Genomic DNA, 25,415 nt, shown 5'->3' with positions numbered 1-25,415 from the left:
TGGAGAAGAGAATGCTCAAGGGAGACCTTATTGTTCTCTACAACTACCTGAAAGGAGTTTGTAGTCAGGCAGGGATTGGTCTCTTCTCCCAGGCACCCAGGGACAGAACAAGAGGACACAGTCTCAAGCTGTGCCGGGTCAGGTTTAGGCTGGATGTTAGGAAGAAATTTTTCACGGAAAGAGTGATTGCCCATGGGAATGGGTTGCCCAGGGAGGTGGTGGAGTCACCATCCCTGGAGGTGTTTAAAAGGAGGCTGCATGAGGCACTTGGTTCCATGGTTTAGTTAATTAGATGGGTTAGATGACAGGTTGGACTCGATGATCCTTGAGGTCTCTTCCAACCTGGTTGACTGTGTGATTCTGCGGTTTTAAACAATATATTTATTTACACAATTTTACTCAGTTCTCTAATATTTCTTGTGTCAAAGCCTAGTTCTAGCTCTGTAGAATTAAAAAAAATAATCTTTATCCTTTTCCTTTATCTGAGACTCTTCTGATTTCCTTGAGATAGATTAATGAAGATGCAGGCCGAAGAGCACTGGTCAGCACACCATAGGTCAGTTAAATCCCTTTGACTGCAGTGACTGTAGACCTGTTTGTCAATACTAAACCAGTGAGATGAGTAAAGAAGTAACTGGTTTTACTGACAGGTAATTCAGTAGCAATACTTATGTAATGCAAACTGCTTACCTGAGCAAACTGTTCAAGATAAGGTACATGAATATTTCCTTAGGCAAATAATAGTAGGAGGTTATTTGAAATGAATTTTTAAGCCAGTTCTCTGTTGCTACCCAGGCTTCTCTATGCTAGCCTATACTCGGTGGCTACAACTGTAAAGCATTTAGTAAGAGTACAGCTTTAACCTATCCTCACACTGCAAAATGCTACTGTTTTTTAAATTGATTATTGGTACTGCTTTTACTCTATCTACCCTGATACGTTCACCAAGTAGTTAACCAGCTAGGTGACACTTTTTCATTTGGACTAGGAGCCTGTGCCAAATTAGGGACAGATAGAAACATTTTAAGATGTAAAATATTTTTGAGTATGTCGATGCCCAACTTCAATTACACATGTAGTCTGCTTAAATGCAGTTGAAAATCACATCTGGTTTCCACTCGCCTCTCCAAGTGCCTTATCACTGCTGAAAATTATCTGCAGGACATACTTGAAAATGAAACAGAATGTGCATGGATGTTTACAACCTGTCGAGGTACCAAAGCTCAGTGAGTTGTCTTTTCCTGTCCCTTTTTGCTACAAATGGTTGTGGCTATACATAATTTAGTTTCTGAATACTGCAAGAGGTCTGTGCATTTCTGGTTTGAACTGGGCTATTGGAAATTGGTTAAATGGTTAAGAAAAGGTTAAAAGAACAGGGTTTTTTTTGTGTGGTAGTTGTAAACACATAGAAGATGGTCACTATACCATTGCAGCTGTTAGAAAGCATCATCAGAAAGTCCTGTGGATCTGGTACAAGTGCTTTGATGCTTTGTGCTTTTGCAGCATGGGTGTGTCAGCATTTTCTTTCTGGTATGTTTTGGGTCTGGGGAGAAGAATTTTCTGACTAGCTCAAAGGGTAGGGTAAAATTGTAACCATTCCTCACAGGTGGATATACCTAATGGCAGACTCAATATCACATAAGGAAAGATTACTTACTGCTTTTTTTGACTTAAAACAATCATAATGGTCTGCATATATAGAAGCTGTTCTGAGTTGTGCATATTTATGCTATCAGTGCTTCTGTAATTTCACCAGATGGCATAAAAAAGTAGTGAAGAATAATACAGAATTTCATTCCACCTTGCACTGAAAGACCTGACATGTTTGTTAAATATGAAATATGGCTCTTAGGAGTTTGTGGAAAAGGTGGCACTTGTAGCCACCCATTAGCCTGCTTCCCATTATAAACAAATGTGAAAAAAAAGAAGTTGGGAGATTTCCAGACTTGCACATAACATGATCTGGAATCTTGAAACCAGATTTATCCTCCTTTTGAATTACACCAGAATAAATCTGGCTTTCAGTTTGTTCTTGGTTTCGACTTCAGACTGGAAATGTTGAATTGCTGGAGATGTTTTCAAGTCTGAGACTCAGTAATTACTTCTCTAATAATTTACACAGTTCTACATAAAGACAGTTAAAATTCTTGCAGAGATTAACTTTACATAGAATCAGTCACAAATGAAGGCAGCTGTTAACTTACCAGTTAAGGATGCTAATGTCAGTTTCTATGCATAGACAGTATACTTGCTAATGCCTGCTCTGATGAACATTAGATCTTAGAATTTGGTTAAAGAAGAATGGAAAATCAATCCACATAAAGGCATTTTCTTCAACAGTCTGTTTCTATCAGGATCATTTGTGAAATTCAGTTGTAGCACAGGAAGACAAATCTTTAATATTTCCTCATGCACATCCCACAGGAGGGATGGTGTTGCCATAGAGGGTAAAAAGTACCAACAGACAATGCTGCTCAGCCAAACTGTTCATTATGTATCTATGGCCCATCCTCTAACCTTTGATGAATGAATTCACAGCAAAATAAGGTTCATGTGGTTAGGACAGCTGTCGGCAATCTGCATAGGCTCTTCTGCTATTAGAAACCTATACGTGTTTAGGCAGTATATAGTTCATTTATGATCTGCCAGAAAATATATTAAAACTGAACATCACTGTGTGAATATTCCTCTATGAATGCATACTAGAAGTAACCACAGTAATTTCAGTTGAACATCTCATGTAAATAGAGTCCGTCTGTCTTGAACGTGCCTTCTACATGGACACTTTGTAACAAGAGAGGTTGCTTGGTAGAGATTGTGTCACTCGCTCTGACCTGCTCTTCAATAAGTCTTTACATGTCTTGTGTCCACGTATGTAAAGTCTCTGATTTTCTTAAAGCATTGATTCAAGGCCTTAATTATTAGCCTTTTAACAAACCAAGATTATTCAGCCAGAACTAAATATCACAGTTCCGGCACTCCACATGATGGTAAATGGAAATAAAAGTAGTCTGAGGTTTAGTCCTGTAATAATCAAATACATGTGAACCTCAGTCCCAGCAATCAAATTCTATCTGTTTCACCCATCCTCCTCCAACTCCCCATAAGACATTTTCCAGACATTTGCTGAGTCTTTCAGTTCTGCCTCTCTAACTTTGCATCTGTTGGCAATTATTTTGTCTTTGTCAGCTGTTCAAACAGAATCTAAAAATATTCTGAAACATCCACTTGCAAACCTTTCTTCCCAGAAGGAACCAGGAGGTTTTTGACAGTGGTTACCTCATCATTTATTCCAAACCAAGGAATGAACTTCCATCTTTCTGTCCTGCCCAGGAATCCTTATGAGTAAAAACCTAATCTAGCAGCCAGCCTCTAAGGTTTGAAGTGCTTGAGAGTACGAAGGGGATTGTGACTTACAGGGATATACACAGGCAGAACAATTTAATTCAAGAAACATTGACTTCCTCACAGAGAGGGATTTAATCAGGCTGAACTTCCTTGGAATTTTAAGGATTTGCTAAAGATGGGAAAAAGTTATTTTGGCACATTTTTGGTGAGCTTCTAATTGAACCAGAACATCATACTTCTGTCCTAAAAGCATTATTTATGAATTATTGCCTTTCAGGTGGCTTGCAAGAAGCTATTTTGGCAGTCACATTACAGGATACAGAAAAAACCCACAACACATTGTGCCATGCTATCTTGAGCAGTGGTGCTGCAGTTTTAATTACATCTACAAGAGGGTACCAGCAAAAACCCCAACTTGCTGCAGTGTGCCAGAGCTGTTTTTGCTTGCCTGGGGAGCTGAATGCTTATCACATTTCCACATACCTGTATGCCTGTACTGACAGTTAAAGGAGTGTATTGTGTTTGATTCTGTTCAGCACTTTGTAGTGTATAGCTTATGTGTTCCTGTAATAAAAGCAGGTAGATAATCATACTGCTACTGTTGGGCACTCTCTTAAAAAAATTATGATTATTTCTTCTGTTGTGCAAAACAATCACAGTTGAAGGCTGACTTCCTTCTCTGTAAACGGAACCAGGATTTACCTGACAGGAAATCTCAGTGCGCCACAAATTTAAGCTTTCAAATTCATCAAACTACTCCTTTGCTTACAATTTAATATGCATTCAAGTATGGTGGGAACTTTGAAATTGCTTCAGAACATGTAAATTCACACAATGACTGAACTGTGCTTTGTTTGGTTAATTCTAATTCACTGTGCCTGGTGTGTTGCCATATGAGTTTTCATCTGGAATATTACTGAAGCAAATAAACAAACCAGAATTCTTTTGGCATCTTCAGATAATTAGCAGGAATGCCACAACTACTGTAAGGTTAGAAATATTTATTTTCTTAAGTCCCACACCTGGTGTGAGATACTACATCTCCCCACTTCTCTTAGTTTGAAATATGAGACAATTCCAGCAGCACCTTAAAGTAAAACTTCCTTCTCCATGGGTAGTACTTGTTAGTGACCAACTGGAGCAGCAGGAAAAGGTGAAAGTATACTGGAGTATAAAGCAAAAGGAGACTGTGTTATATTAATTCTGTGGAAATGTTAACTAAAATGCTTTGCTTTCATATATTTGTAGACTGTGCTCGTGCTGCATATTTAGTCTAGGCAAGTCAGGAGCACTCATGGCTGTGCACCAGGCTCAGTTGAAGTCCGCAGGAGGAAAAATTGTGATTTACTGATGTCAGTTGTCAGAATTCTCTCTTTTATTTGGCAACACACTGTGTACTGTGACAAAGAGATAGCATTGAAATGCTGAGGTTTGTGACCTGACACCCGTTCCTTCTGTATGACAGTGAAGCTGCTGAGAGGCCTGGAGCACAGCCCTGTCAGGGAGGCTGAAGAAGCTGGAGTTGTTTAGCCTGGAGAAGAGGAGGCTCAGGGGTGACCTCATTTGCTGTCTACAACTATCTGAAGGGAGGCTGTAGCCAGGTGGGGGTCATTCTCTTCTCCCAGGTGACTAGCAACAGAACAAGGTACACAGTCTCAAGTTGTGCCAGGGCAGGTTTGGACTGGATGTTAGGAAGAAGTTCTTCATGGAAAGAGTGATTTGCTGTTGGAATGGGCTGCCCAGGGAGGTGGTGGAGTCCCTGTACCTGGAGGTATTTAAAAGGAGGCTGGATGAGGCACTTAGTGCCATGGTCTAGTTGATTGCATAGGGCTGGGTGCTAGGTTGGACTGGATGATCTTGGAGGTCTCATCCAACCTGGTTGATTCTATGAACATCTAATTTGAATGTCTCTTCTTCCAGTTTAAACCCATTGCCCCTCATCCTGTCATTACAAGACTCTGTAGGCCCCCTTCAGATATGGGAAGGCTGCTGTAAGGTCTCCTCAAAGCCTTCTCCAGGCTGAAGAGCCTCAACTCTGTGCCCTGTCCTCGTAGCAGAGCTGCTCCAGTCCTCCAATCATCTCTGTGACCTCTTTTGGAGTCTCTCCAGGAGTTTGGTATCCTTCTTGTGTTGGGGGCTCCAGAACTGCATATAGTATTCCAGGTAGGGTCTGACAAGAGCAGAGTAATGAGGGAAAATCACTTCCCTTGCCTTGCTGGCAATTGCCTGTCAGGAAAGGCAGCAGCAAGCATGGCTGAGATTAGGCATTTTGTTCTGTGGGACTGGTCTGTCTTGTAGACCCTAGTGTAGCCTTTAGCTGTTCCTTTCATTTATCACCCTTCTGAATTTAGCTGTGTGTTTAGGGAAAAAAAAAAGTATGGATCTATAAATTCAATACAGGAAAATCAGGCACATTATTTTGTTCTTTCAGAATTTCTTTTCCTGGCATTCTGAGTGGGTTCCTATACAAAGAGCGAGCTTCTGTGTTCAGGTGGTTGTCAGTAGTACAGGTTCTTTGCTATGCAGATAGCTAGCACGGTCTTCACTATTATCATTGCCTTAGCAGTTATGCATGTATGAAATGTTTACACAGTTTGCTTCAAGAATGTCTTGTTTTGCAAGTTTGCACAAAACACCAGAAATGACTTACTGAAAGCATACATCAAAAGGGAAATGGTGATAACAGATAAATGCTTTTATAAGACTATCCGGAGACAAATTCAGTTAACAGCAGCTTAGAATAGCAGATGCAGCTCAGATGGGAGTCTCTGGGCAGAGTTCACAGATGCTATCTATGGGAGGATAAATCTTATGCAGAGTTCAGTTCTGCAGAGGACATGTGCTGAATGCTGGAACCATAGGTGCTAGAGTGGAATGCTCAATACCTGGTGTCCTTGCCCATTTATTCTTCTGTTCATGTGCATGCCGTAGGTTAGCTCCTAAATAACTGTCCCTTGATTGCAGAGTATGGTCATTCTCATGAGGTATTCAGAATCTCCCCTGACATGTGTCATTCCTTTTTCATACAGTAAAATTTTGGAGGGCATGATCAGATGTAACATAAAATATTATTCCAGGCAAAGCATAGAGCAACAATTTGGTTCTTGAAGAGCTGGAGATTCAGAAGACGACACTTTAAAGATATATATATTTAGTGGCCCATTTTTTGGTCACAACGATCTTGCCTCAACCTGAACCCATTGGAAATCATGCAGAAATCTACATGAAGCTAGACTCCCTGGTGAAAACCAGTTTTTAGGGATGACTTAACTCTTGTTAAATTGTAAAAACCCACTCAATTGGTACAAAAGTTCAAACCAAATACAGACTGTTACGATTTGCAGTCATCTGGAAAGGGAAATGCTCCTAATGCAATGCCAGTAAAGGATATTCCCTTGAGATTTTTTTGCTCCAAGCTGCCGTAGCTTGTTTACATTCCCCAAAGAAGCTGTGAAATCTTTCACACACAAAGTCAAACCTTCAGAGAAGTTTAAAATAGGACTTACATTGTTAGAATATTTCGATGTGTTTTGCTAAAACTTAACATTTTAGTGACAAGAACTCCCAGATCCCTATTCCTTTTCTTCTTCCGTGTGCTGTGAGAAGCATTTGACTTCTAAGAAATGTATACTGCGAACATTGAAGGAAAGCTCTTCAGCAGGTCAAGGCATGGAAAACAGTAACAAACACCTGCTGCTTCCACATATGGAGAGATTTTCCCCTTAAGTGGAAATCATTTAGCTGAAAATCAAAGCACTGGTGGAAAGCGTATCAAAGCAGTTAAAGCCAGCAAAGCTCAGAGAAGCGTTTTATGAGAAAGCATGTAGCTGAAAGTGGTGAACTCTTGGAGATAAATGTGCAGAATTAGTTAGCTAGTTTGTCTCTTTCATTTGCTAATCAATTTTCCCCACAACCAGCCTATGACAACGACTAGGCCAGCACATTTGTTTCATATGGTCAAAGAATGTTTAACCCCCTACTGACCCTCTAGTGTTTGCTGTCATTCCCTGAAGGCACGGAAGACTTTAAAGTAGAAAACCGATGAATGAAAAGAATTAATCTCTTGGGGGCTTTTGTCCTGAAAGCTTGAAAGGGGATCAGAACAGTCTGACATGTTGACAGCTGAAGTCAAGAGGAAAATTATGATATAATACAGCAAGTCAAAAATGTTATGTGCCATCGTATCCAAAAGGCAAGCAAAGTGTACATATTGCCTGATTCCTTTTTTGACTGCTCTTGCTACTGGTAACAACAGTAAATTCTGCCCTGGAACCTCTGGCAAAGATAAAAGGTATTCAGGGCTACTTTTCAAGGATAAGCTGATGAGCTCCTCAAAGATAGCTGTAACATGTAAATGAGCTTCCTCTGACCCTTGTGTCTTATCCCTTTTGCAGTCTGTGATGATCTCTGGTTGCTGTTACTGTTCTAGACAGTTTTCTTCAGGCTTTGTCTTTTCTAGCTAGCTTACTTTGCTTGGAAGTTGTGAGGCTTTGGCTGATAGAGTCAACTTTTGCATCTTGAGTGCAGCTTTGGCCAGATCCTTACACCAGCTGTGGCATTGTTTGCTGTATGAATTTATGTTTTTTTTAAATATAAACTTCCTCAGATACCATTTATTATTAATTTGAATTAATTCTAAAAGTAATAAAGACCAGAGCTGGTTTGTAGCTTAAATGGCAAGACAGAGAAAGTTTGTGTAGATTTGCATTCCAAGGTGACAGCCACTTTCTTTCCCGTTGTCTTCATTCTGAGTCTTGGAATGACTGTTACATCAGACAGTCCAATTCATTCTTCCTATGCTTGTTCCTTTCCATTCTGCTCAGCATGCAGGGGCAGGCATGGCCACAGCTATGCTCAAAAGCTACTGGACAGTGACCCAAACCTGGAGTTTCACAGTGGTGTTTCAAATGCAACTTTCTGTGGTGCATAGCTTTAGCAGTTTCCTGAGCTCCCAGCGAGCTTTGCCTTCCAGGGCAAACTGAGAGGTATTGCTTTGAGTTTCTGAGTATTACAGTAAGCCAAGAAGAGTTTTGCTTAGAATTCTGTTAGAGGATTTTCTGTTTGCTGTAGAGGGTGTGAGAATAGAGTCTATGTTCTATTACCAGCAGGTCGGCCTAGTTGCACAGGGAACTGTGGAGTTTGTGCAGCATCATGACTGCGTTGTGTGACCAGAGCCATCCATGCCAGGAGAGATGGAGGCAGTAGGACATGCTGTATATGTGCAAGGGTGACAAAGAGGGAGGTTATAGACCTCTTCCTTTTGCAAATCTGCCTCTTGGTGTGCTGCTGCTGACCTTCTAGAAGTGAAAGACTCAGAAGTACCAAGTAATGTCACCGGTGTATGTGCAAGGCAAGGACTTTCTGAGAGGCAGGGGAAGCTAGAGGCCACTTATTTGGAAAATATGCGGAACTTCTTTCCTGGTTTGATTGCCCTTTTTTTTTCCCCTGGAGCAGAGAGGTGTGGTGGGCACGGGAACGGGTCCGGAGGGCAGCGATGTCCGCTTGCAGTGGCACCCTGCGTTCTGCAGTGCTGCACCAGCGGCGGGTGGGATAGTGTCACCATCTCCGGGGGTGCAGAGCTGGCCAGCAGGTGGCTCCATTGTCCAATCAAACCCAGCTGACGCCGTCTTTAGCTTAATCTAATTAAATTTAAACCCTACTTAACAATAGGATTTAAGCAGCTCACTGTGAAAGAAGAGAGTTCGAAGTGCTCACGTTTCTGCTCAGTTATGCCTACAGCTGACACGGGCTGTCCGGCTCAAGTGAAGCATTGGTAGCTCACAAAGGGAAGAACCTTGGAAATGGGAACAATGGAGAGTGAACTCTGAGCCTCTCAGTCTAATACTAGGCTGCATCTGAAGACTAAAATATTCTTGGGGAAAAAAAAAAGATATATACACAGATAAATACTTTTGGGAAAAACTGAAATCAAGCAAAATGGGATGAAGCTTTTCAAGTTTTTTGTTGTTGTTGTCATATCTTTGAATATTCTTGATGCAAATGGAAAATTCTTTGTCTGCTAAAAACTGCTGAAGAGGGGATACGTATCTGCTTCTGAAGGAAAGTTTGAGAACAGTTTTCTAATCTGACTGTTTTTGAGAAAGAAACCACATATATTATAATCCTGTGATCATCTTAAAGAAAGGGACAACAAATATCTCTCTTGCCTTACAAGCCCCTTTCACACTATGACCACAAAGCATAGAGTCTGATCACCTTCTCTAATGATGTGGTGTTGGTAGCTCATATCATGCTAATCAGAACTGATTTATAACCTCAGTTGTCTGTGTGGATGCAGAGCACACTTTCAACCAAGCTGTTAAATGTTTGCTAATGAAATTAATCAATTTTTCAGAGTTGATAAAATGAAGCACTTCTGGTTTCCTCAGTGTGGCCAAGAGAAATGTCTCCAGAAATGGAGCAAAGAATTCATCAAATTCTAATTTGCTGAAATGGGTCCCAGAATTTCAGGACTTTAATGATTTTCAACATTTTGAGGTTCTTGACAATTTTGATATTCCTGTGTTTGAGATGGTGGCAGGTAAATGGGCTGCCCGGGGAGGTGGTGGAGTTGCCATCCCTGGAGCTGTTCAAGGCAAGGTTGGACGTGGCACTTGGTGCCATGGTCTAGCCTTGAGCTCTGTGGTAAAGGGTTGGACTTGATGATCTGTGAGGTCTCTTCCAACCTTGATACTGTGATACTGTAAATGTGAACGCTGGACTTTAAAACAAACTAAAGAATTTTAGGCTGTGTAGAAGAGTATGAGAGCAAAATCAAAATGATAATGTTTTAGAGTAGAAAAATCTTCTGCTAGCTAGTAGCTATGAACAGGATTGGTAGATGTGTGGCAGATTGTATAAACTCCCAGTACAGGAGACATTTGCAGTGATTGTACAAAGTCATTCTTGTAGCTGTATAGGCACAACTCATGGGACCATCTGGCCATTGGAGTAAATTTGCAAGAGGCCCCAGGAATCTTGAGTCCCAAACCTGGTCCACTTTTTCATTCTGAGGATCTGCAGAGTGTGCAATGAGAGAGCCTCTATGTTCTGGTCACTGTATCATAGTACACTTCTGATAAAACCTACAGAGTTCAACCACATGAAGCATTTTTTTGAGGCCAGTTTACAACTTCCAACTTCAAAATGGCAATAGGAAAAGTAACTCCAATTCAGCCCAGAGAAGGCTGGGCAATAGAATGTCCTTCTCAATCCATTGAAAGACCACTTTTATGCTGAAAAGTGTTATAAAAAACCTCAACCACACTAACAAAGATTAATCAGTCATTCTTGACTCAAACACCTCCTAGGTCCTTGATTCTGTGGCCTCAAGAGAGAGACTTGCATCTCATTTTGGCTAAGAAGTAAACTGTCCTCAGCAGGAGGATGGTAGGTTTTGGGGTTCCTTTACCCATTTTTTTGCAGTGTAGCTGCATGCTCGTTTAGGTCCTGTTCCATCTGTGGTAATCCATAGAATCATAGAATGGTTTAGGTTGGAAGGGACCTCTGAGATTATCTACTGCTGTGGGCAGGGACACATCTCAACTAGTCTTGGCTGCCCAAGGCCTCATCCAGCCTGGCCTTCAACGCCCCCTTGGAGGAGGAATCCACAGCCTCCCTGGGCAACCCATCCCAGAGTCTCACCACTCTTGTGCTGAAGAACTTCTTCCTAAGATCCAGTCTAAACCTACTCTCCCTCAGCTTGAAACCATTCCCTCGTGTCCTGTTGCTAGACACTCTTACAAAACGTCTCTCTCCAGTTTTGCTTGCAGTTCAGAGGTCATGAGCAGAATTTTTCACAAAATGAAAACTTCTATTCTAAGCAAGTAATATGCTTAACATAAACATTGGTTTTGATGAAAGATCATTATAAACCTGGAGGTTCAGTGAAGTTCCTGTGGTTCACTGGAGCATAAATTTGTCTTCTAAAATGACACTACTTTACAGGCTTTTAAGTTTCCTTAATGACTTAAAGTGATTCAGCTGGAGCTCAGGGTTGATCACATGGAAAGATAAAGAGCATAGGAATGCACATATACCAATATTTACATTTTTATGTGCAAATTCATGCATTTGCAGCTTGGTAAGAATGTTAGCATTTACCCCAATTTTAGGTAAGGACACAGTGATCAAACTGGAGTTAGTGGGATCAGACATTGGTCAGTAATATTTGGCCTTCAACATTTGTTGACAAGATTAAAATATAAACATATTTAAATTAGCTAAAGCTAAGCTAATTAGGTAAAAATGAATTGACTTTACTGATATTTTGGGATAATTGAAGCATAATTTGATAGTAACCAAATGCTAAAAATATCTGGCACTCTATGGTTATGTTGCTGAAATGGTCCATCGAAGAGCCTGGAAGGGGTATCACACCCATTATGTCTCTCATGTTTTAAACAGAGCTGTGAGTTTGTTGTGTTAGCACTAAAATGATACTGACAAGTGCTGCTTTCCTTCCAGAATTATTTAATATGTCTCTTCTTAACTAGTTGCAATATATATGAATCATATACTTTGGTCTCTAACTTCTGGAGTTCAGATGATCATCTGTTGTATTATCCTTCCTGTTTGCATGTATTTGGCAAGGAAAATGAGCACTGCAAGTAAGAAAGACGTCTGTTATTTTTTTCCCACTACTCTGGCCTCTGCTTCAGTTGTATCATTCTCATTCTGTCAGGTGAGATCATTATTACATGTCTTGTCCTGGACAGTTATTCTCATTTGGGGTGTGTAGATTTTGAAGCAATCAATCAAAGGTCAGATTTGATCAGGGTGGGACCATTTCCAAATGACTCCTGGAAAAGGTGGGACCAGTTCCTGAAGCAACATACTGTGTGTGGAAAAAATTATTTGGTGAAAAGCTGTAACATTTCATGGATCCTTTATGAGGCAGCTCTATGTAAGAAAGCCTGAGAAGTGACAGACCAAAAAGTACAAAGTGACCAAAGGTCTTAATGAGAATCCAGGTTACTCTTCATTTGGAATATGAAGCTGAACTAGGCCTGAACTGCTTCTCAGTACAACTTGTGATCAGAATTATGATTCCATATGGAGACTGCGTCAAACTGTTCTTCACCAGCTGGGGCTAAATCACTGTGCTTAGTCTTCTGTTGTGGAAGTCTGACTTCAAATCTTGCTCTGAATCTGCCTTTTGCTCCTGAAAGTCCATCCTGTTCAGCAGCTTAAACTTTAAAGTAACTGGTGGCCAAGTGGAAGCAATTTATCTTGCCTTAGCTTTATTATCTGCAGTGCACACACAACTTGTACTTCAGCAGCAAATACCAATACAGATAATAAATGGGAAATACCTAACATAGGAACAAGTGCAGGAACAAGTGGAGGACACACTTGCCTAAGTGAAACACAACTTTAAAAGTTGAAGCTTTATGAAAGAGGAGAATTACTGAAATTCTAACTCGAGTGCACTTTCACTAGCAAGTAGTAGTTACTAATAATTGTGTTGCATATACACTTTAGACATTGACCTCATGTCTCAGACATTCAGCATACCAGAAGCTTGGTTGCTTAGCAGTGAATGCTAAGTGACATATTAAGTTCAACCAAATGTCAGTCATTGCAATGATGTCATGTTGTCCAAAAGCCATTAATTACTTTGAAAATTCCCACAGTAACTGAAAATCTCAGATTATCTGCCTGAATTAATGGGAGCCTTGTAATTGAATGATGGAGCCCATGCTGTTATTTTGTAGCCTATGCACTTGGCATATATGTTTGGCTAGGGAAACGGAGGTGGCAAGTTCTAGTGTTGGTGATCTCTACTCAGCTTAGAATCACTGCTGATTATAGTAGTATCATTAAAAAGTGATTCTATTAATAATAATAAGTGGAAAGGCCATATTCCCTGCAGTGCACCTTGGAAACTAGTATCCTGTGTGTGATATGCAAAGATTTTGGTGGAATTACATGCATAGGAGTTAGAGATTGCTCCTTCTCCTTGAGAAGAAGAGAGAAAGGAAGGCAGGAGGGAAGAAGGGAGAGAAGGACAGAGGGGGGAAGATTATGTTTTGTTATTTTTTTATGATTAGTGATCAAGAAAACTTTCTGCTGCTTAGAAAAATAAAGAAGTTGTCTGTCCTATCAGTCAGATGGCACTGAAAAGAGACATGTCTGAAGCTGCTGGAAAAGAAAACATTTACAGGATTGTGAAATGAAACATATCTGCACTTTCTCTTTGTTAAAAAGATGCATGCTCATAAAAAAATTCATTCTGTACAAGTGTACATACTGGCAACAAAACATGACTTGATGCTTCTTTGGTTATGTTTCTAATTTGCCATTGTTTCAGTTACTCTTGCATGTGTACAAGACATGTTCAAACAACTTTCAGAAGCTGGCTAATTCGTGGTGCAATTGATATGGGCTTTGGAAGCCAATTTCTAGATATTTTCATTTCTTGTGGGACCCCTACTGAACATTTAGGAAAGCTTCTGAGGCAGACTGAAACCCAAATTCAGTTTATCAAAGTTGAACTAAGTCTTGGAATCAGTGGAGTGACTTTGACTTTATTCCAATTAAGCACTGGTCAGCAGGATCTATTTTGGGAAAGAAAAGTGCCCCAAAATGCTGAATGCAGAAGTTAAGGCCACTAGGGCATATCATTATCCATTTCACACTGTGGAATGGGCTATGTAAATTACTTTCCTAGGCTGAAGAACCATAAGGCCTACAGAAACCTGGCTGTCCAAGCCATCTTCTGCTTTTAGCAAGCGCATTTATTTGCAGCATTCTGCTAACGTTGCCATTTAAACTCACTGAGAACCCAAACCGTTGCGACTTGTCCCTCCCCAAAGGGATATTGCCTTTCCTAGTGTGCTAACTCTGGAAATGCAGGAGAAGACTGCAGTATCCTTGAAACTGCAGCCTTTTGCCAGGAAAATCAGATTTCATTCCTGAATCTAAAAGTATCCCTTACTATTAATAACAAACATGTAGGTAGCAACTGGATTTGTATTGCACTTCACCAAAACCAGCAAGACATTCACCTTGGCCCTGATTAATTTGCAGGCTAAATAAACCAAACATGGCATATTAAATTAATATCTTTTAAGCATACTTATCTTCCACTGGCGTAGACAGCTGTCATTTATATCTTCTTGGTGGCATATAAGACAGGTTAATGCTGTTATTACTATAGGGAACTGAAGCACAAGAAGCTGATTAGTTGGAGCTTACACCAAAACACATCACTTTAGCTCACTCATCTACCATACATCTTCTGGCAGCACCTTCTGTTACGGTGGCATCTTGGGGTGCATGAAGAAAAGTGTGTCCAGCAGGTCTAGGGAGGTTCTCCTCACCCTCTACTCTGCCCTGGTGAAGTCACACAGAGAATGCTGTGTCCAGTTTGGGGCTCAGCAGTTCAAGAGAGACAGGGATCTGCAGGGAGCTCAGGCTCAAGGATGATTGTGGGACTTGATCATCTCTACTGTGAAGAAAGACCAAGAGACCCAGGGCTGTTTAATCTGGAGAAGAGAAGGCTAAGAAGGGGATCTTAGCAATGTCTATAAATGTCTAAGGGGCGAATGCTGAGATGGAAGTGCCAGGCTCTTTTTGGTGGTTCCCAGAGTGATAGGACAAGGCGCAAAAGGTATAAGCTGGAACACAGAATGTTCTGCTTCTTTATGATGAGTGATGAAGCACTGGAACAGGCTGCCCAGAGAGGCTGTGGAGTCTCCTTCTCCGGAGAATTTCAAAACCTGCCTGGATGCATTCTTGTGCAACCTGCCCTTGGTGATCCTACTTTGGCAGAGGGATTGGACTCGATGATCTCTGAAGGTCCCTTCCAACCCCTAACATCCTATGATTGTGTGTGATGTGTTCTGTTGTCCTACCTGATGTATTTTACTTGAAATCAGGCAAAAGAAGGCAAGGGGGAAAGAAAGAACTTTTGCTTTGTGTTCCTGGGAATCTGCCTGTGAAGTCTTTGCTCATGTTTAGAACTGTGGAAACGCCTTCCATCAGAAGAGAATCCTGTAAACCCACAGCTCTCAAACGGAATATAGCTGATTGTTAGACTTCTCAGTCATGAAATGGGTAGGAGAACGTAGAGGAGCATGTAAGAAAGATCACGTTATCACTACTCATAGAAAATAGAGGCAGTGTTGCTTAAGGTGTGTTTCAGAATATTTTAGATGCTTGTTGGTGTTTGGTATTCAAGCTCAGTGATTTTTTTTTTCCTCTTTATCTTGGAAAATGTATTTCAGTGTTAATTTTTCTGAATAATGGTGTGTTCTACACACCCACTTAAGGGTTCAAACTTAGAGAACTTACTGTGAAAACAGTAGCTGCTGGAAGTGACTCTTAGGAACTTTTCAGAGGCAAAGCAAAAATACAAAATCAAATAAAAAGTTGTTTTCATGTTGGGTTATTGAATGCACATACACTTGTTTGCCTAAACCTCTCAGGCACTGACGTCAGTAATGTAGTGTAAATGCAGTAACATGTTGGCAGCAACTGGCTGCATCAATACACAATTTCTGAAGCCCAACTCTGTTGTGTTGCAATAAAGAACACATGTAGCATTCCCAAATAATTAACCAAAGAAACTATTAGACACACTAATTTATGTGTGTACAAGAAAGCCATACTGAAGTAAACATACCCATCAAGTGTGTCTTTCTGGGGGCAGATGCTTTCATTAGGCTGGTTTCGAAGGGGTCAATTTGGGTATTGATACAAGAAAAATAGACTAGACTAATGAAGAGATTCTAAGCCTAATGGTATTTTCTTTAGCACCCAGAACCACAGAACTGGATTATCTAGATGTAGAGGAGTCCTTCAAGTTTACATACACATTCTTACACAAAATGATCATGCTTTGTCTTAGAAGGAGAATTAATCTAGTTAGGAATTCTCTGCCCAGTTTCACCTTAACTGTATCAATAATCATTTTATATTGTTATGTCACCTTTTGACTTAAACTCTTCTGTTCTTCTGTGAGGAAATGAATCCTTTATATATTTTATAGGCATCAATCATACAAGCAATTAATTTTCTCCATTGTTCTGTTGCTATCCTACCAGCTGATAGATTATGCCTTCCACCAGCCACTCTTTGCTTTAAAGTTGTTTCCACTTAGAAAGTGAGCTCAATATTTTATGACCATGGAGTTGGCTATGCAGTCAGCTGGGACAGTTTCTGTGCTCTGTGTAAGTGGATGCTTCTGGAGGCAGTTCTACAGAGTTGTTCACCAACTTCTTGTAATTGACTGTTGTCCACCTAACTTTTGAGTGTGGGCAAATCAAGCATGTGTGTGCCTACAGAATACGAGGGAGACACCCCTTTGGGGTTTCCTACCATTGCCTGAGTTGCAGCACATTCTTGCAAAACAGCTGAGTGTGAAAAAGCTGTGCCAAGGTTGTGGTAGAGCATTTTTCAGTGGCAGTAGGAAATACCACACGTAGCTGAACCCATAGGAGATAACTGACCCAAACCCTGTTGAGACTGGCAGACTATTTTTGACTTCACTGCACTTTGGGAAGAGGCCTCAGTAGTCTTCAACAGTTGTGATGTGCAGCCAGATATGACCACAGAAGCGTTCTGCACGTTCTAGTATCTCCTGCCACTGTCTGTTCCCTTCAAGACAAAAAAGAGACCAAAACAGAGCCTGCTGGGTTTTTTTTCTGCCTGGATGCTCTCCAGAGCCTCTCTAGAAAGTGAGAAGAAATTAGATTAGGCAGCTTTTTGAAATGTTAAGGTATTTGCTGAACTAGACTTAAGTCAGTCATTTTTCCCTGTGATGTGAATATGTTAAACACCAAAAGATGCTGATTACCCATTGACTTCACTGAGAGAGACAGAAACTTGGTGTGTTTACTGATGATGTTCTTAGTTATACCGTGTTTTGCAAAAGACAATGGACTTACCTATCTGAGCCTGGAATATATTTCCTTCCACTCACTACCTATCACCTCAGAGATAGCTTACCAACTTATTTGGAATGAGCTCTTTACCATGATGGTAGTGGAACAGTGGAATGGGTTGCCCAGGGAGGTAGTTGAGGCCCCATCCCAGGAGATGTTAAAGGTGAGGCTCAAGAGGGCTCTGGGCAACTTGATCTAGTTGTGGTCACCCCTGCCTGCTGCAGAAGAAGTTGGACTAGATAACCTTTGGAGGTCCCTTCCAAACCAGGTCATTCTGTGATTCTGTGTTTCTGTACTGATTTATGTCAAACAATGCAGCAAGTTGCCAATGTATGGAAAACATAAATTTCTTCCACTTTTGCATCTAGAATACAAGAAAATAGGGGAAAAAAAGGGAGTGTAGGAACCAGGTAAGCAAGAACAATAGAAGTAAGGATGAAATCCACCTTATGTAATCTATCCACAAAGCAGTTTCAGCATATTCTGTATCTGCTTTCCCTAGTCAGAAGCTGTTTGTAGACCTTAAGTGTGTAGGTTCTTTCTCACTTAGAGTTTAGGATGTTTCAATTCTGGATTATGTGCTTTAAGTACATTTTATCATAGGCCTGAACATGAGCCAATTTTATCTTGGCATTTACTGGAATGCTGTATTTTGTTTTGAAAATTGAGGTTTCCTGAAATGGGGTTTATTTTGCAAATTTAGCAAGTGTGGAAAGCCACATCTTGATCTTCTTTTTAAGAATCAGATCTTATCAAGTTGTGTTTTTCTACCATAAATTCCCACATGTGTAGAAAAATACTTTACTTCATTAAATATTTCTACTGAGCATGTTTTAAATGTATTTCAATATAACCATTTACATTCTTGTATGTTCGTTTTGTATTTCTAATAGATCTTGTCAGTCACAAGAAATCTATAAATATCACCTATTGTACAAGCTCTGTTTAGCTTCTGAATACCTCTGACTCAGCACAGGCTGTATAAAGCCAATGGCTGCTGGAAATGGGTTGGTTCTGTTTGGTTGACTGAGGTGGCAAAACATGCCAAAATAAACACAAACTCTACTGGCACTACTAAGTACTTTTCTGTTTGTATTTGTCTCAAAAGTAACTAAACACTCTTCAGTTGTGCATTAATAATTAACACACCAAGTTTGGGTGTGTGTTTTTAATATTGCTTTTTGTGTAATTAGGTTTATATATAATTGAGGGGGAAAAGTGCCTCCTCGCATATTTAAATTGGAAAAACTCTGAAACTTATGTGAATACAGAAAAAAAAACCTGTGATGGTGTTCTTAGATGGTGTCTGACCTGCTCCTCAGCTCTTACTTTCATCCTGTTTTTATTTAATTCCTCAAACGTAGACCAAAGGTGGCTTATCCTTTTCTGGAAATAGAGGAGGTGACCCCTGCTTTTATCAGACTGACATTTCACATTTGTAGGATACAAGAAAACAAAGGTCTGATGGTCATCTTGTGGTCTGTGGCCACAGGGATAGGATAGCTGATGCATCAGTATTTGATGTTCTTGATGTTATGTAATTTTTTCCATACCACACAGTTGGATCAGTTGTGTTTTTTCAGTCATCCTGCAGTAGTTATTTGCAAAATGAAAACACCCTTGGCCAGAGCAGTGAATAACTCTAACTCTCACTTCTTAATTCCTTGCTTTCTCCAGGTTAAAAGTAATTTTCTGGTCTCCATCATGCATGCCCTTTGATATATTTGGGTACTGTGGTAAGAGTTTTGTATACATAATCTTCTCTACCATTTAGAGATGTTTTAAATGTTCAGAGTAAGTCCTTTAGCTTTCTGCATTGTAAATGAGCAAGTAGAGTGGCAGCACTGGGTAGAAACAGCATGCACCTAGGGTGGGCTGCAGTGTTGGCTTTCACATTTTCCCAAAACTTTTTAAATGCAAGATGTTCCAAAGGCTGACTCATTTGCTGGAGAATAGCTGTGATCTTAAGGTAACTCCTTACTGGCCTGTTGCTACAACAGTCCTAGAAGAGAGCTCAGCCAGATGCCTGATAGTGCAAGACCACTGCATAATATGCCTGTTAATCTGTCCTGTGCTTCTGAAGCCCATGTTGTCTTTCTACTGCCTTGGTTCAGTTCTTTTCAGATGAAAACAGGAGAGACTTGTTTAGAGAGTTTCTGCTAAGGGCAAGTTGCAGATTTCACACCCACGGCTGGAGTCTTGAGGCAGCTGCAGTTCTGTGGGGAGAAGGTTATTTAAACAGAGCAATAAAAGACAATCAATCCTAGTGACTGCACGACCCAAGTTTGCTTTGAGATGCTCATCCCAGATCCAGGGCCAATTGAGATCTGTGCTATTGTTCTTCTTAGTGTAAGCTGACGAGTTTCTGACAAAAATTATAGGATGTGTTGCTTACAATAGCAGAGGAGCTGACTCAAAGATCTAGGAGGTCTGTTCCAGTCCTTGGTTTCTACAGAGAACCAAACCGTCGAGTTCAGAAATTGGCTCAGTTTCAGTTAAAGGAATGCTGAAAGGCTGTGAGGCTGCAGTGTTCTCTGGGGAGCCTCGTTGACATTTGTAGATGGTAGTGCCACACTGAAGACATTGAGAAGTCCTCTCTGATTGTGTATGTGAGTGTCCTGGGAGGGGCTTTTACTGAAATCTGTATAAAGGGAACAGAGTGGAAAAAAGTCTCTTGGAAATAACCACTTAGCAATTATTTATAGAATACAGCTACTGCATCCCTTGTTTTCAGTGTTTGCATACTGCAGGTCAGGTGTTGTTTGTAAAGAAGTTTCTTTGCATTTGATCTCAAAAATATCTAGAAATGGACCTTTGTTCTGCCCATGAGCGAAAAAATGTAGCTTGCATCTCAGGAAAGAGGACTCTACTGCAATTACATGTTTTACATCTGCACCTGTCCTAGGACAGAGGCAGGAAATGGTCCTGGAAATGACATAAATGTTAAGATTGTGCTGAATTTAAAGCAAAGTCTGGGTGCTGTCTGATAAAAGAGTGGGGAAAATACTTCTGTAGATTTGAGGGATTTGTAACAACATACATGCTAATTATTGCCAGTCTGTGCAGTTGGAGAAGCTCAAAATCTGTATTTCCTCTCGTTTTTAAGTTTCAAAGAAATCTGTTTTTTAACCATTTTGACTTCCCATTAAATATTTCTGTTAATGACTGATGTGAGTGCACATGCAAAAATCTGTAAATTAAGTGGGAGTGGTTTTGACAGGATGAGAAAACCTGTGTGGGAAAATATGGTGTAGTAGCTACTAAAGAAAACTATTCACACCTCTTCCAGCTGCTGGCTGCAGATGTTTGTACACATCAAATATGATTCCAGAAGACTTTACACTCTGTTTCCCTTGCTTTTACAGTGCAATAAGATTTTATGTCTTTTTAATACTGAGATTTTGCTTTTTTTTCAGCAAAACCTGAAGAGTGGGAGAGAGGAAAATCCACAAGGGACATTATCTCAGCACTCCCTGTTCTCCTGTTTCACCACATAGGCTGTGAGTAGCACAAGTTAACAGGCAAGATTTCAGAAGGATTCAACATACTGTTAGAAAAATAATAATAATAAATACAACTGTTTCAAGAAGAGCCCTGATGGCTCTTTAGTGACCATGGAGAAATTGTACAGCCTTGTGTATCATATTCACTGTTTATTTATAAAGAAACAATCTGCCATTGCCTGTATACTTGTTAATGTTGATCTACAGCTATGCCCCTGCTGCAATCCCAGTTTGACTTCTCTCTGACCTGTTTTTGACTGATGTAATTCCATCAGTTTAACTGGAGTATATCCCACCTTGAATACTCACTAGCTATAATGAGTGTAAATGGTGGATGCTTGTAGCTCTTACAGGAATAGAGTTGAAGTACAGAGGTAAAACTTTTCTTGTACAGTTATGTAGGTTTTGCTGCAGTTGTGTGAAGATTCTTCCACCTCTTTCTGTGATGTAGTACTCTAAAAACCTTTTCTCACACTGAATTTTCACTGAATTCAATAGTGTTAGGTGTGTGAAAAAAGCTAGGTGAATTTGACTCATCCATTCTGACACAGAGTGGAGAGAAAGAATTAAAAATAAGAAAAAAAGGAGAATAATTTCTAATCTGAAATAGACAAAATTAAGTGTTCTGTTGAGACACAAAGACAACGATGCATTGTATGCAGTAGGAAATGGGGGGAATTACTGCATTCAGGTGAGAATTTTGCGGTGCATAAATCATGCATATAGTGTTTCAGAAGGCATTTATCCAATTGATCATGGAGCTAGCAGATAAATCACTAAGGAAACAGTCCATAACAATAGGCTTTGTTGTTCCTCACAGAGGTTCCCATGCATTATTTTCCATTATTTCACTGGAACACTCCTCTGAACTTGTAAGACAATAAGGACATTCCAGTTGAAGCAGATGGAAAGATCAGATTCCTACCCATGGTATTCATAGGTCAGATGCTGCAACATCATCATAACACACACACACACTTTTGTATCTAAGAATGTGGCATCCCCTAGGACAGCATGCCTAAATTGATGGCTTTTAAAGTTACAAAAGGGGCAGTTATTTTTAAGTAAAGTCCTTATTGTACTTAAGCATATTGGAAAAGGCCAAGCACTGCGTGCCATGGTGACTGCAGCCCATGCAATCTTGCACTGCAGTGTGAAGTTCTGCCATGTGGAAAGGCTGTGGACTCAGCACCAAGAATAGGTGTTCTGTGAGATGCCATATCTGGTTTTCTTTGGCTTGTGTGCAAATTGCTAGAGCCACTTGTGAAGAATTCACTTATTTTACCCAATGTATGACCTACAGTAACTTTTTCTTCCTCCTCTGTGAGGGGTAGGATAGTGGATATTTACCTTTTTTTTCAAGAAACCTGAAGTACCTGTGTGACACAGGGATGGTTATGGATTGATTCCTTCAAAATCATTTGACAAATGAATCTTTGTGAGTGCTTAACAGCTCAGATTGCTGCGGCTTGGCACGCGTGGCAGTGAGGATGTTTCTGTTCTGTGGTGAGCTTGACTCCTGGAAGTAGGACTGGCATGAATGCTCCATTATTGCTAACTCAAGATATACTCAATACAGTACTCTCCACAATAGTAATTCACAAGTCAAGCTCTGGGCAAGGGTGACTTTCTGTCGAAGTGTTTTAACTGGTTTCAGACTCCTGACAGTTGAAGTCCTAGTATACACCTTCCAGAGCTGCAGAGACTTTGTGCTATGTTCCCCAAGCATCAAGCAGTTATACAATGAAGAAATGAACACAAGTTGTCTTAGCACATTTTTACATCTTAACATGCATATTGCAAGTGAAAAACTCAAATGCTTTAAACTTTAAATAATTCACTGCCTTCCATTCTAAGGGTTTTTTATCCCTTAGAAGCCATTTCCTTTAGCTTAAAACCATGGGATTTTGTCTTTTCTTACTTGCCAAAGCCACAGTACAGAACAACCATCAGAAAGTAATTAACACTGTCTCTCTTTTCTGATTAAAATAAACAGATGTAAGCTATATATGCAGGGTAGAGGTTGAACTTTCTAAATTAGCCTCATTTAAAGCAATAGAGTTGGTATCTCTCATCGCATCAATTTATGAATGAATAAGTTTTCCATGTTCAATTTTATCTTAATGCTAGAGCAAACACAGTTGCTCTCTAGCCCAGATCATTACCCCTTTTCCATTCATAATTTTTAGCAAAAGCCAAGAATGATCATAAAGCTGAAATGTAAGAACAACAGTTCAAATCAGGTACCAGTGCAAAGTCTGTGTGCCTCTTTTCTAGGTGCAGGAGCAGACCCAGTTGCAAGCACTGCACATTTCTGTTGAGAGCACCTCCTCTGGGCTGCTTATGAAACCTTCCTGACTAGTGATCTTTTAGTGCAGGGTAATGTGGCAACAATCTGTGCCAAGCTTTAAACTGTCTGTGGTAGAAGACAAAATGCTTTCAGATGGGCTGAGTTTGCCTGTATCTGCAATGAATCAACATGTGCATCAGTCTAACCTGACTGCCTGCCTAAATATCAGTCCCTGGCATTGTCTTGCAAATAAAGCATCTGAGTAAGGGTTACCCAGTTCCACTCAAACAGTTAAGCAGACTTTCTGTCACATACAGTTTTGGAAAGTTGAGCTTAATCATGAAACCCAGAAATATTTCTGTACTTAATCAAATTGTGTGCTATTTAGACAGGAGCACTAAGACTGCAGTGTGTTTATGGTCATAGGGTTTAGGTGCCATTTACCTTGTCATCATATCTGTCCCTTAAGTTACTGTAGCATGGGAGCTTCTATCAGCTAAAGTTCATTGCAACTTTATGCCAAGCCTGCTTCTGCATGTAAGTGGTGTCAGGTGTCTTCCAGAAATGCTTTGCTTCAGGGTTCTCGTTTTTGCTCAGTGACATGAGTTGGCAGCTATGCATGGGGATTGCCAGAGGATCGTAAGTTAAGAAGGAAGTTGTGCCAGAAACTACTTTCACTTTTCCTACAGGACACCGGTGATGACCTTACTGTTAGACTTGTAGCATGTGGGTCTGTGTTGCAAGTAGAAAGGCACTTAGGCAGTGACTAGGCTTTCCACAGCATCAGCAGTACCACTGCCCACCAGCCACAGCTCTTCCCCACTCAGTGTAGCAGCCTGTCGTGTGTGCTGGGTGTGCCGGAGAAGGCTTCTGGCCAAAGACCTGGCTGCTCTCCAGCAGTTCCTGTCTCCGGCAGCGTTCTCACCACATTTCCTTGCCAACACATTTCTTATGCTGTTACATGAAGGAGGAGGAAGGGAAGGCTGTGCTGCAGGCCATTAGAAGCAGGTGTGGCCCTAGAGTCTTAACAGCCATAATTTAGAGCATCTTACCGTTCCTACTAAACTACATGGGAACCCCTTGGGGACCCCACCTGTTCCAAGGGAGAACAATAGTGCCTTGGAGTAGGTTTGTCCCTTCTTCTGCTAAGGTGTGCCAAATGAAGTTTGTGTATCTGAGTACCTGGCACTGTTCCTAGGCATTTATGAGACATGGTGTGTTTTGGAGACATCCAGCTAAGCTGTTTGTTTCTTTGGGAGTTTTAAAGAATAGCAGGAAAACAGGTAGAGAATTAATTTCTTTAATTTTCCCCTCATGAATCTGGGAGGAAAGACTCTGCTTTAGAGTTTTAATACAGCAGAGGTAATTTGAAACTAAGATCCCATTATGTTTCAGGGTTATGTTTGTACAGTCAAACCCGCAGGAAGTGGCCCGAGAGAAGCCATGACAAGAGCTTTCCCAAGTCTTTGTCAGTGTTACATATTCTGTTCAGTTTTCTTTAGAAGTTGATAAACTCTGAATTTTTTGTTAACCTTGCATTTTCCTTTCAGTATTCTCTGTTAGTATGATCCAGTCAGCTGTGGTAAATGGTAACCCTTGCTTTTAATCTCAGGAGACATATATTTGGAATTGAAGGAACAGAATTCCATTATCTGTACCTTGATGAGACATGAAATACAACCCAAATCCTTTTATCCAATTAACCTGGCTTACTTTAAAACAATAAAGTGTTTTGTTTTCAGTTAGTTGTTTGATGGAAAAAGTAGTTCCTTAATGTAAGGTTGATATTTATTTGAAAGCTGCTTAGTAACTATCCCAGTATTCAGGACACAACAAACTGGCTGAAAAGGCTTCAGATAAGCAGTGCAGTGCAGTTTCAATGTCTTATAGCTAGTGCTGTCATAATGCTCCTTAAGGACTTAAGAAATGCAGTTCCTTCAGATTGCTCACAATGAACTCATGATGCAGTAGGGAGACAACACTAAATGTTCTCAGGCTGCTTGCCACAGCATTTGGAAGGAAATCTCTGAGCAGAATTCACATTATCCTTACATTGCCTCACCTGCCCTCATCATTCCACTTGGAGCTCAATAAGCACAGGGCACATTTCTCTTTTTCTAATTAGCTGCAAGTGATGGCCTGAAAAGATGTCTTGATTCTGTTAAAACCAGTATTTATTTGCGTGGGGACTTACCAAGAGGCCATAAGGAGTCATGATGACTATTTGTGGCAGAAATAGCTTTGGCAATAGAAAAAGAGTGGAAGGATCAATTCTTAATGACAGAGGCTGTGCTGTAGAAGGTAGAAAGCCAGAGGGACGTGTAGAAGTGGCCTGCATGTGTCAAAACACAAGCTCATTGTAAAAAGTCCAAAGAGGTATTGCAT

General features: G+C 40.5%; 1 protein-coding gene across 2 annotated transcripts in view; it reads left to right on the top strand.

The window, feature by feature from the left end:
• Positions 1 to 25,415, top strand: part of ADAMTS18 (ADAM metallopeptidase with thrombospondin type 1 motif 18) — a 184,877-nt gene that overhangs the window by 29,735 nt on the left and 129,727 nt on the right. The window contains exons 2-3 of one of the 2 annotated variants that reach the window (XM_064159947.1): positions 18,915 to 18,973; positions 20,654 to 20,737. The gene's annotated coding sequence lies outside the window, so the exon portion shown is untranslated. The remainder of the gene's footprint in view (positions 1 to 18,914; positions 18,974 to 20,653; positions 20,738 to 25,415) is intronic. The other variant, XM_064159946.1, reaches the window with a different exon arrangement.

The sequence above is a fragment of the Pogoniulus pusillus genome, chromosome 20 (assembly GCF_015220805.1).
Source record: "Pogoniulus pusillus isolate bPogPus1 chromosome 20, bPogPus1.pri, whole genome shotgun sequence".
NCBI classification, from domain to species: domain Eukaryota; kingdom Metazoa; phylum Chordata; class Aves; order Piciformes; family Lybiidae; genus Pogoniulus; species Pogoniulus pusillus.
Note: the sequence above shows the minus strand (reverse complement) of the source record. Positions and strands in the feature narration are given on the sequence as shown.